Source organism: Arachis ipaensis, chromosome B07, assembly GCF_000816755.2.
Source record: "Arachis ipaensis cultivar K30076 chromosome B07, Araip1.1, whole genome shotgun sequence".
NCBI lineage: Eukaryota > Viridiplantae > Streptophyta > Magnoliopsida > Fabales > Fabaceae > Arachis > Arachis ipaensis.
In genome coordinates, this window is record NC_029791.2 from 89,692,534 (window position 1) to 89,702,727 (window position 10,194).

At 34.8% G+C, this 10,194-nt stretch overlaps 1 long non-coding RNA gene across 1 annotated transcript; it reads right to left on the minus strand.

Annotated features, from left to right (window-relative positions):
• LOC110264676 lies at nucleotides 8,727-9,121 on the minus strand. The gene is made up of 3 exons (XR_002350850.1): nucleotides 9,070-9,121; nucleotides 8,842-8,987; nucleotides 8,727-8,739 (listed from the first exon to the last, which is right to left on the minus strand). It is a non-coding gene; the product is annotated as an uncharacterized LOC110264676 (long non-coding RNA).

A 10,194-nucleotide genomic window follows, 5' to 3' on the forward strand; every position in this document is an offset into this window, starting at 1 on the left:
TAGATAATAAAAGAAAACAGGTTAGTAAGGCCTTACTTTTCATACGATCATGACATACTGGAAATTGGGTAATTACAGATTGGTTCGGGTTGGGTACCCACGGATAGGGTATATATTGCCAGCCCTACATGGGGACCACCCTGGGTGCAGGAACTGGTGCCAAACTTGAAGTTGTGGCGTTTGGCGCCAAGGTTGCTTCGCGGACTGGAGCTAAATGCCAATGTCACGGCGTTTAGCACGATAATGCTAGAGAGAAAGTATGCTTCCTTATATATCATTGGAAAGCTTTGGAAGTATAATTTCTAATTCCACTGAAATTGCATCATTTGGACATCTGAAGCTAAAGTTATGCTCAATAGAGGGTGAAGAGGTTAAGGTTGACAGCATCCACAAATTCTCTTTGTACTTGTCTTTAATTCTTGGTTCCTGATAGGACGGAGGTTCAATTCGCATGTGGGTTAGGAACTCGGTTATCCAAAGGAAACGGATTTAACGTTGTAAGTATAGTCCTAACCCGACGAATTGACCCTTCGGATCAAATTCGAAATTCACAAGATATGTTACAAGCAAAACCAAATTAAAACCGAGAGTATTAGACTCCCGAGTCGTCTCCCTAGGAGCACTTTAGAACAATGAGTGTGCAATTCCGGTTGTAGTGATCAACGGGTTAGGAATGAAGAAATGAACATATAAAGCAATAAAAGAACATGCAAAATTGTAATGATTGAATGCATTAAGAAATTAAAGAACCGACTATGTAATATAAACAAGTAAAGTATGAAAGAAATTAACATATAAAGGTATAAAAGATTGAAAGCATAAAGAAAAAGAGTCTTGACTTGGAGTGAGCTAAGGGTCCTGTCCTTGTTGGAACCACAACTATGACAATTGTGATGGATTAGTCTCACTTGATCAACCCTCACATCGGAAGGTAGGTTAAATGAGCATAAGTGTACTTAACCCACAAATCCTAACTTGCTTGCTAATTAACTTAGCAACAAATTAGCGTCAGTGGGAACAAGAACAATTAACAATCCAAGAATTGAAACTAAATGTTGGACATTCCAACTCTAGGAACCCAATTGCTCACTTTCCCCAACCCAATAACCAAAAATTTAGCCTAAAACCATGCTTGACATTTTGTCAAATACTTGGTGGGCAAAAAGCTTAAACATGAGGAAAATGAGTAAAGACTTAAAACTAAAGCAATAATTGATCTCAATCAACAAAGATAACACAAGAGAGCATATAATCAACATCCAACATCAAATTCATCAACAAGAAATTGAAAGCAAGACAAAAGCAAAATTGAACTATAACTTGAATTAGAAGAAAGAGCTATGACAATGTAACTATAAAGAGTAATAACAAGAATTTACTTACAATGAGAGCTTGCAAAATCCAAGATCAAAAATGGAAATGGCACTTGAATGTAAAATCCTAATATAAACCCTAATAGAGATGATGAAAAACTTAGAGAAAAAAACTAAACTAAAACTTCCTACCACTACTCCTAAACTATACTAAAATGATATGGTATGTTATGGCTTCATTCTCCCCTCCAATATTAGCTAGAAAACTTCAGAAATGGGCCGCCAAAGCCCTCAAATCGTGAGGCACGTGTTATTTTAATGAAGTCATGTGCGGACACCTGTGCGGACGCACAGATGCGTGCGTCTGCACACTTCGCGAGAAATCCAGGCCTGTGCGGACACACAGGAAGGTGTGTGCACGCACACTACGCGATGCATGGCTGGACGCGCGACGCGCTTGCTGCACTCCACACGCTTAGGTAGTTATGCGCACGCACACGTCTCTGAGCTCACTCCTTTGATTTCTCTTGCTTCCTCCACTTTGCATGCTCTTCTTCCATATTTTCCAATCCATTCCTACCTTATACACCTGAAAGCACTTCATCAACAACATCAAGGCATCGAATAGAAGGCAAATAGAATGAAATAGATTAAATTAAGTATAGAAGAGCATATTTTCATCATCAAGCACAAATTGGGAGGAGAGATCAAAAGCATGCTATTCAAGGGAATAAGTATGAGTTTATGTGATGAAAATCCATTCAATTCTAACCAAAAATCATCATCAAATATGGATTCATCAGTTGCTCCTTGTGTTTTTGGTTCTCTTTTCCTAAAATTTACCTACAAAAATCATAAAACCAATGAAACCAAAGTACTAATAAAATAGTCTTGAAAATCTTATAGTTACCAAGCAAAAGTCATTAATTTTCTATGAGAAATGTCCAAGAAAAGTGCTTAAGATGCTCATGCATCAGTACGCGGGACTGTGCATGCGTACGCATGACCCTGTGATGGAAGGCCAGACATCGGTTTAAAATTTCTCTCAAAAAGAATTACTTCGTCAATATTATAGTTCCAAACTATCGAATGACCCTCAATCAAAGTTTAATTTAGTTTGTCATAATGCAAACAAATAAAAATCGAGAGTATTAAACCTCGCGTCATCTCTCAAAGGAATTGCACACTACAAAGTTTTTGTTTAATTGTGGCAGCTTTTTCTTTTAATTGTGGAAGTTTATAATCCCCACCAAATGATTTGTGGGGGGTTCTAAAATCTCCGAAATTTGAGGTGCCACGAGGTCTTTTGTGGGGGATTTTTAAAAACCTCCACAATCTATTCAGTGGGGGTTTTTATGTGTGTTTAGTGGAGGTTTTATATTGGACATTTGTAGCGATTTTGAATCACTTTTGTGGCAGTTTAAAACCCCCACAAATTGATTTTTAAATTTAAAAAATAACTATTTTGTGAGATTTTTAATCCTCCACAAATCCTGTATTTATTTATTTATTTTTAATTTCAAATCATTCATTAATCTCATCTCATTTACATACTCTCAAATTAAAAATTTATTTTTTAATATCAAAATTTAGAAACTAAATCTTTTATAACACAATTCCTCAATATAAGATATAACTCTATATATAAAAAAATTCTCAATATTAATAGTTCCAAACATAATTGCATATGGTATTGTTTTACATAATGATGAGTGGATTTTTGATGGTTTAGACTTTCACAAATAAAATCTCGTCGAAGTATAGTCTCTAAACCAATACTAATTCCTTCATACAAAAATTTGTTTGTCACAAGTACAAACCCCTACTTATTCTAATAACCGAAGTATTTAAACCTCAGGTCGTCTCTCAAATGAATTGCAGGGTAGTGTTCTTGTTATTGGCTATGGACATGTATATTTTGGGATTTTGGATAAGAAACAAGAGAAGTAAATGGCAATGGAGATCAATTGATAAAAAGGTCTTGGCAGGGTTTGGCGGTCAAGGATCTCTATTGTCATCGCTAACCACAATATGATAATTGCAAGGATCAATCCCATTAAGTCATCTTCTAACAAGTAGAAGAAATTCGAATGAGCTATATCAATCCAAGTCCATAAGTCCTAGCTATTCACTAATTGAGTCAATGAGAGCTAGAGTCAATGGCTACCAACTATCACTCAGTTGGACATTAGTAACTCAAGAATTCCTAAGTTACCTTCCCAAGCCAAGAACATAAAATTCTACTCTAACATCATCTCAAGAATTTTGACAAATACTTGGAAGGCACAAAAGAAAAGCATAGTGAATTGATAACAAGAATGAAATCTAACAACAATTATTGCAAGAATTAATCAACATCAATCAAAGAGAACATTATTGACATAAATTACCTCAAATTTAATTGAAAAGAAATTGAAGAAACAAGAGTAGATCAACATCAAAGTATAGAAACACATAGGGGAAATTACAAGAAAAGAATAGAAGAACAAGATGTAACAACAAAGAATTGAAATGTAGAAGTAGATGAAAGCATGAATTAAACTCTAGATCTATGCTTATTATCCTACACCTAATCCTAATCCTAGAGAGAAGTGAGAGCTTCTCTCTCTAAAACTAACTAAAAACTAATCCTAATGAGCAAGATCTATGTCAAAGATGTGATTGATGATCCATTCCCCTTCAATCCTTGGTTCTTTTAAGTGTTTTGGCGCCAAAGTTGGTTTAGATTGGGCCCATAGCCTCTGAGAATTCGCTGGACACATTTTCACTCAAAAATCACGTGCCAGAAACGATGCGTATGTGTACAGCACACGTGCACGTCCCTGAGGTTTTTGTGATCCACGCGTGCGCGTGGATGGGTGCATCCAAATCTTTGGCTTTTTCCATGTGTTCTCCACTTTTCATGCTTTCCTCTTCACTACTTTGATCCATTCCTAGCCTTTTCAACCTGAAATCACTAGCAAACATATCAAGGCATTTAGTGGAATCAAAGGTGAATCAAAATTAGCTAATTTAAGGTCTAGAAGGCATGTTTTCACATTTAAGCACAAATTAAGGAAGAATCACAAAATCATGCTATTTCATTGAATAAATGTGAGAAAATGTTGATAAAATGCTCTAAATTTAACACATGATAAACCCTAAAAATAGGGTCTATCACATAACTATTACTATTTTTCTTCCACCATAACAATGATATCAAAATTCTTAGAATATACTAACAATCTTTGGCACGATAACATATTTCATCATCAATGACTTGCATTGTCTCCATCATTCTACAAAATACAGTAAAATTATTTTTTGTTATCATTCCTTTTGAAAAGAAAAACATGGATAAAGTATGGATGCTTCTGCATAGTTCAGGAATCAAGAGTAGAGTAACATTTCTACACAAAAGGGCAAATCGTTGTCAAACTCAAAGCATTCATCCAAATAAATACCTTTCAGGCTGAAAGTTGCAACCTAGGCCACAAGCACGAGAATCACGAATAATATAGTCAAACTTGAAAATCATGAATTTTATAGTACTATTATCAAAAGTACACATATCAATAACAGTCACACAAGATGAGGAAGAAAGGTAGAAAAGCATGTACTTATCAACATCAATTCCATTGTGACCATTTGCTCAATGTGTCTGGTATGACACCAGTTAAGTTGTTTGAGTATAAATCCAACTTCTCCAAATTTATCAAATTTCCAAGCTCATTTGGGATAGGCCCAGTTAAATCATTATTGAAAAGTTCCTTGTCATTGAAATGAAAAATATTTTAATAACTCCATGGTAAAATTTCCCATTAATAATTAAAAGATGCAAGAATGGTAAGAAATTGGTCAAGATCAAGCAAAAAATGTATTTATAGCTTGTATGACTTTATAACGCTTTCTTCAGCCATTCAACTATTTCTGAATATCATATGTTTCAAAACGTACAGCCTTTGCAAATTCTAAAGTTTGCCATGTTTTGGAACTAGGTGACCCAGAAGTTGTGCATTTCCAATATCACTGACCAAACAAAAACACATTTCACTATGTACACAAAGAGCACATAAAACCACAGGTAAAATGATATAATAACTTACATGCTGGTCACACTATTATCTTGGTTGCAAGTGATATGAAACCATATAAAAGAATTTACAAGATTAGCATCCCAGGTTTAAAGAGCATTATTAGGATCTTTCAACTCTCTATGAGTCTTGAGTGCATACAGGGCATCACCTGTCATAGAAACAAGATATAGATGCAAACATCCCTGTTGTCTAATAACATGGACTATGGAGTATAAAAAAAAACAAGTTTCATTCTTTTTTCCCTTACAAAAAATATCACAAGCTATCAAGTGAGATTGTAGATCAATTGGTACTGGCACTAGTCTCCTGCATTAGGAAAAAAGTAGAAGCCACTTATACATAATAAAAAAATTAAGAAAGTATGCATACATGAAAAGAATATTGAGCAGCAACTACCAATTTGTTGACAATATTTTAACCATCACAATTGGTATTAGTTGTTCTAACTATATCTTGTATATCTACTTTATATTCTTTTGTTCCAATCCCTTATTTGGACTTTTAAATTCCCGCAATAATCTATCAAATACTTATGACTTCACTGCCTTTTCTTGATCTAAATCATCAAAGCTAATTAATCCTGTTATTACCACTGCACATAGTGTATCAAAAATTCAGAATGAAAAAGCTTCTGGCAGTTACACTCCTGTTGATGGTGGCAAGCTCTTCTTTGGCCACCATAAGAGTAGAGACTTAAACTGGCATAATGAAATAGAGCAGAAAAATGCATAAAAATTCCAAATTTGATTTGCATAATTACAAATTAGCAATGGGAAATCAATAGGAACCCATAAGAGTACAACCTTCACAACGATTGCTAGTAAAGAAGATACCACTTCTTTGAAAATTGAACACTACAGGTTATGACATCGATCATAGCAAAAGGTAGATTTAAAAAAAGTACCAGAAAATGAGAGTGAAAATGTGTTTGCGAATACACGAGATGCACATAAACCATGGGAAGCAGAAAAACGAAGTCTTGGCATGAAACTTTCTTGGCGTCTCTCCCACAGCTCCTCCAAAATCTTACTTTGGAAGACGAGGGTCAGTAAGACGTCTCTCCTGTAGCTCCTCCATTGATAAAAGCTAGAAAAAATTTATAATCTGAAATCAGCAACACCATTTTCATTCTTAAATCTTAATAAATAACCATGTAACTTACCTTATCTGGTGGAGGCACAGATGGAATGGCTACCTCCTGGTGGACAAATCCTAATTCTTCTTTATGTATATTAAGAAACTAACATAAGCATCCTCTGAATTTAAGAAAGAGAATATGTTAAATGAATATGTCTCAGTTGTTGCACGAGAAAGTCCATTCAATACTGTCTTTAAGAAGAACATAAATTACTTGAAATGAAGCCAGCAAAATGAACACAATATCTCCCTTTTGAATTGCATCAACTCTCCGCAGAATGTTCATACTAAGCATGTTTGTTTACAATTGATCAACTTTATATACAATTGGCACTGGAAGAAGAATGTTCATACTAAGCATGTTTGTTTACAATTATAAAGTAAAGCAAACAATTAATTTATTTTAGCAGTGCAATAATCTACATGAATGCATTGAGTTTATCTTGGTACAGAAGCATAGAGAGCTTGAAAATTGAAATTACTTACTGCTATTATTGCTTAGATAGCTTATTCTTAATAAGTTATTTACCTATTTGTATTCAAAGTTGATTACCTACTAATTGATCTGGTCTCAGCAAAAGAGATTTAGACAAAGGATAAATAGTTCAATAAATATATATATCTCATCTTAAGAGAAGTAAAAAGAATCAGAAAGAGAAGTTTATGAGTAAACATGCTTACTGTGTAGGTCCCCTGGAAGAATAATGACAAGCTAGTAGGATTTGCTTACAAGCTCAATGTGTTGGCATGAAACTTTCTTGCTATCATTAATTGTAGCAGATGCTGATCCTGAATCCACAATGAGAGCATTAGTTGTGTGATTGTTCGGTTATCGTTCACTTTGAAAGTCGTGAGAAGCTTGAGTCGAGGATTCCAATTCTTGCATTCTCCAAATCTTAGTCTACGAAATCCATAGAAGAGGTGCAGAAATAGCAATCTAGAGTCATTGAAAACATAGAAGCAAGTGAGAAAGTATCCATATGAAGCTTAATTAGCCACAAATTGGAGTTAACAGAGATCTCAAATTCAATTCACCTCTCTCACAGACACGGAGATTGTCTGAACAAATTCTGATTGGAAATGACTGAGAAATTTAAGTTCCGAACTAAACAGAACAAATTAGGAAGAAATTCTCACCGCAATGACTTAGAACGACATGAGAATCAGTTCTACGAGGTCTGATAGCCTCGAATGCAGTTTCAATTGAAGCTTCTAGAGACTCCCACTCGCTCGCTTTTTAGATTTCCTCAGCCAGCTCCACCAAGTCCACACCAAAATCGCGCTCTGTGTAACACCCTAATTACCCTAAGCCTTACCTCACATCGTAAGGCAAAGGTTAATCAAAGGTTACGATAATTCTAAAGCTTAAACATATTATATAGAAAGAATTAATATATTCTAGAAGCCCAATGAATGATTAAGCTCAAAAATAGAGTTCAAAAAGCGCAAATCGTACTCACGAAACTACACTAAACGAAGCACATATCAAGGGATAAGTAAATAGGTGTATCAAAAGATAATAATATAGAGATCTAGCTACCGCTCACAGAGTTTAAGTCGGCTAGTTACATACAGACATACAGAGTTTAGATAGTTAAAACAGCTTATACAAACTTCCTCTCAATGTAAGCCTATAGGCAAAATAAAAACAAAAAAGTGAGAGATCTATACAAAAATAATCAAAAGGACTTCAAAATAGGATAAAGGTCTTCCGCTCTATCACCAACAAAGCAACTCACTGAGGTGGGTTGCGACCTTCATCTGAAAAATAACAACAGAATATGGTATGAGAACCGGAGGTTCTCAGTACAGTAACAGTGCCCAGTGATGTAAGATGTAAGACTTCGGAATGCCAGAGGCAATCCTAGAACTTCATATCCATCACAAGATTCAACTTAAAGCATAACTAAAACATTAAAACATCACTTAAAACCATAACATAATAAAGGGGTAATCTAAATTTACCACTGCACATAGTGTATCAAAAATTCAGAATGAAAAAGCTTCTGGCAGTTACACTCCTGTTGATGGTGGCAAGCTCTTCTTTGGCCACCATAAGAGTAGAGACTTAAACTGGCATAATGAAATAGAGCAGAAAAATGCATAAAAATTCCAAATTTGATTTGCATAATTACAAATTAGCAATGGGAAATCAATAGGAACCCATAAGAGTACAACCTTCACAACGATTGCTAGTAAAGAAGATACCACTTCTTTGAAAATTGAACACTACAGGTTATGACATCGATCATAGCAAAAGGTAGATTTAAAAAAAGTACCAGAAAATGAGAGTGAAAATGTGTTTGCGGATATACGAGATGCACATAAGCCATGGGAAGTGGAAAAACGAAGTCTTGGCATGAAACTTTCTTGGCGTCTCTTCCGCAGCTCCTCCAAAATCTTATTTTGGAAGACGAGGGTCAGTAAGACATCTCTCCCGCAGCTCCTCCATTGACAAAAGCTAGAAACAATTAATAATCTGAAATCAGCAACACCATTTTCATTCTTAAATCTTAATTAATATAAATAACCATGTAACTTACCTTATCTGGTGGAGGCACAGATGGAATGGCTACCTCCTGGTGGACAAATCCTAATTCTTCTTTATGTATATTAAGAAACTAACATAAGCATCCTCTGAATTTAAGAAAGAGAATATGTTAAATGAATATGTCTCAGTTGTTGCACGAGAAAGTCCATTCAATACTGTCTTTAAGAAGAACATAAATTACTTGAAATGAAGCCAGCAAAATGAACACAATATCTCCCTTTTGAATTGCATCAACTCTCCGCAGAATGTTCATACTAAGCATGTTTGTTTACAATTGATCAACTTTATATACAATTGGCACTGGAAGAAGAATGTTCATACTAAGCATGTTTGTTTACAATTGATCAACTTTATATACAATTGGCACTGGAAGAAGAATGTTCATACTAAGCATGTTTGTTTACAATTATAAAGTAAAGCAAACAATTAATTTATTTTAGCAGTGCAATAATCTACATGAATGCATTGAGTTTATCTTGGTACAGAAGCATAGAGAGCTTGAAAATTGAAATTACTTACTGCTATTATTGCTTAGATAGCTTATTCTTAATAAGTTATTTACCTATTTGTATTCAAAGTTGATTACCTACTAATTGATCTGGTCTCAGCAAAAGAGATTTAGACAAAGGATAAATAGTTCAATAAATATATATATCTCATCTTAAGAGAAGTAAAAAGAATCAGAAAGAGAAGTTTATGAGTAAACATGCTTACTGTGTAGGTCCCCTGGAAGAATAATGACAAGCTAGTAGGATTTGCTTACAAGCTCAATGTGTTGGCATGAAACTTTCTTGCTATCATTAATTGTAGCAGATGCTGATCCTGAATCCACAATGAGAGCATTAGTTGTGTGATTGTTCGGTTATCGTTCACTTTGAAAGTCGTGAGAAGCTTGAGTCGAGGATTCCAATTCTTGCATTCTCCAAATCTTAGTCTACGAAATCCATAGAAGAGGTGCAGAAATAGCAATCTAGAGTCATTGAAAACATAGAAGCAAGTGAGAAAGTATCCATATGAAGCTTAATTAGCCACAAATTGGAGTTAACAGAGATCTCAAATTCAATTCACCTCTCTCACAGACACGGAGATTGTCTGAACAAATTCTGATTGGAAATGA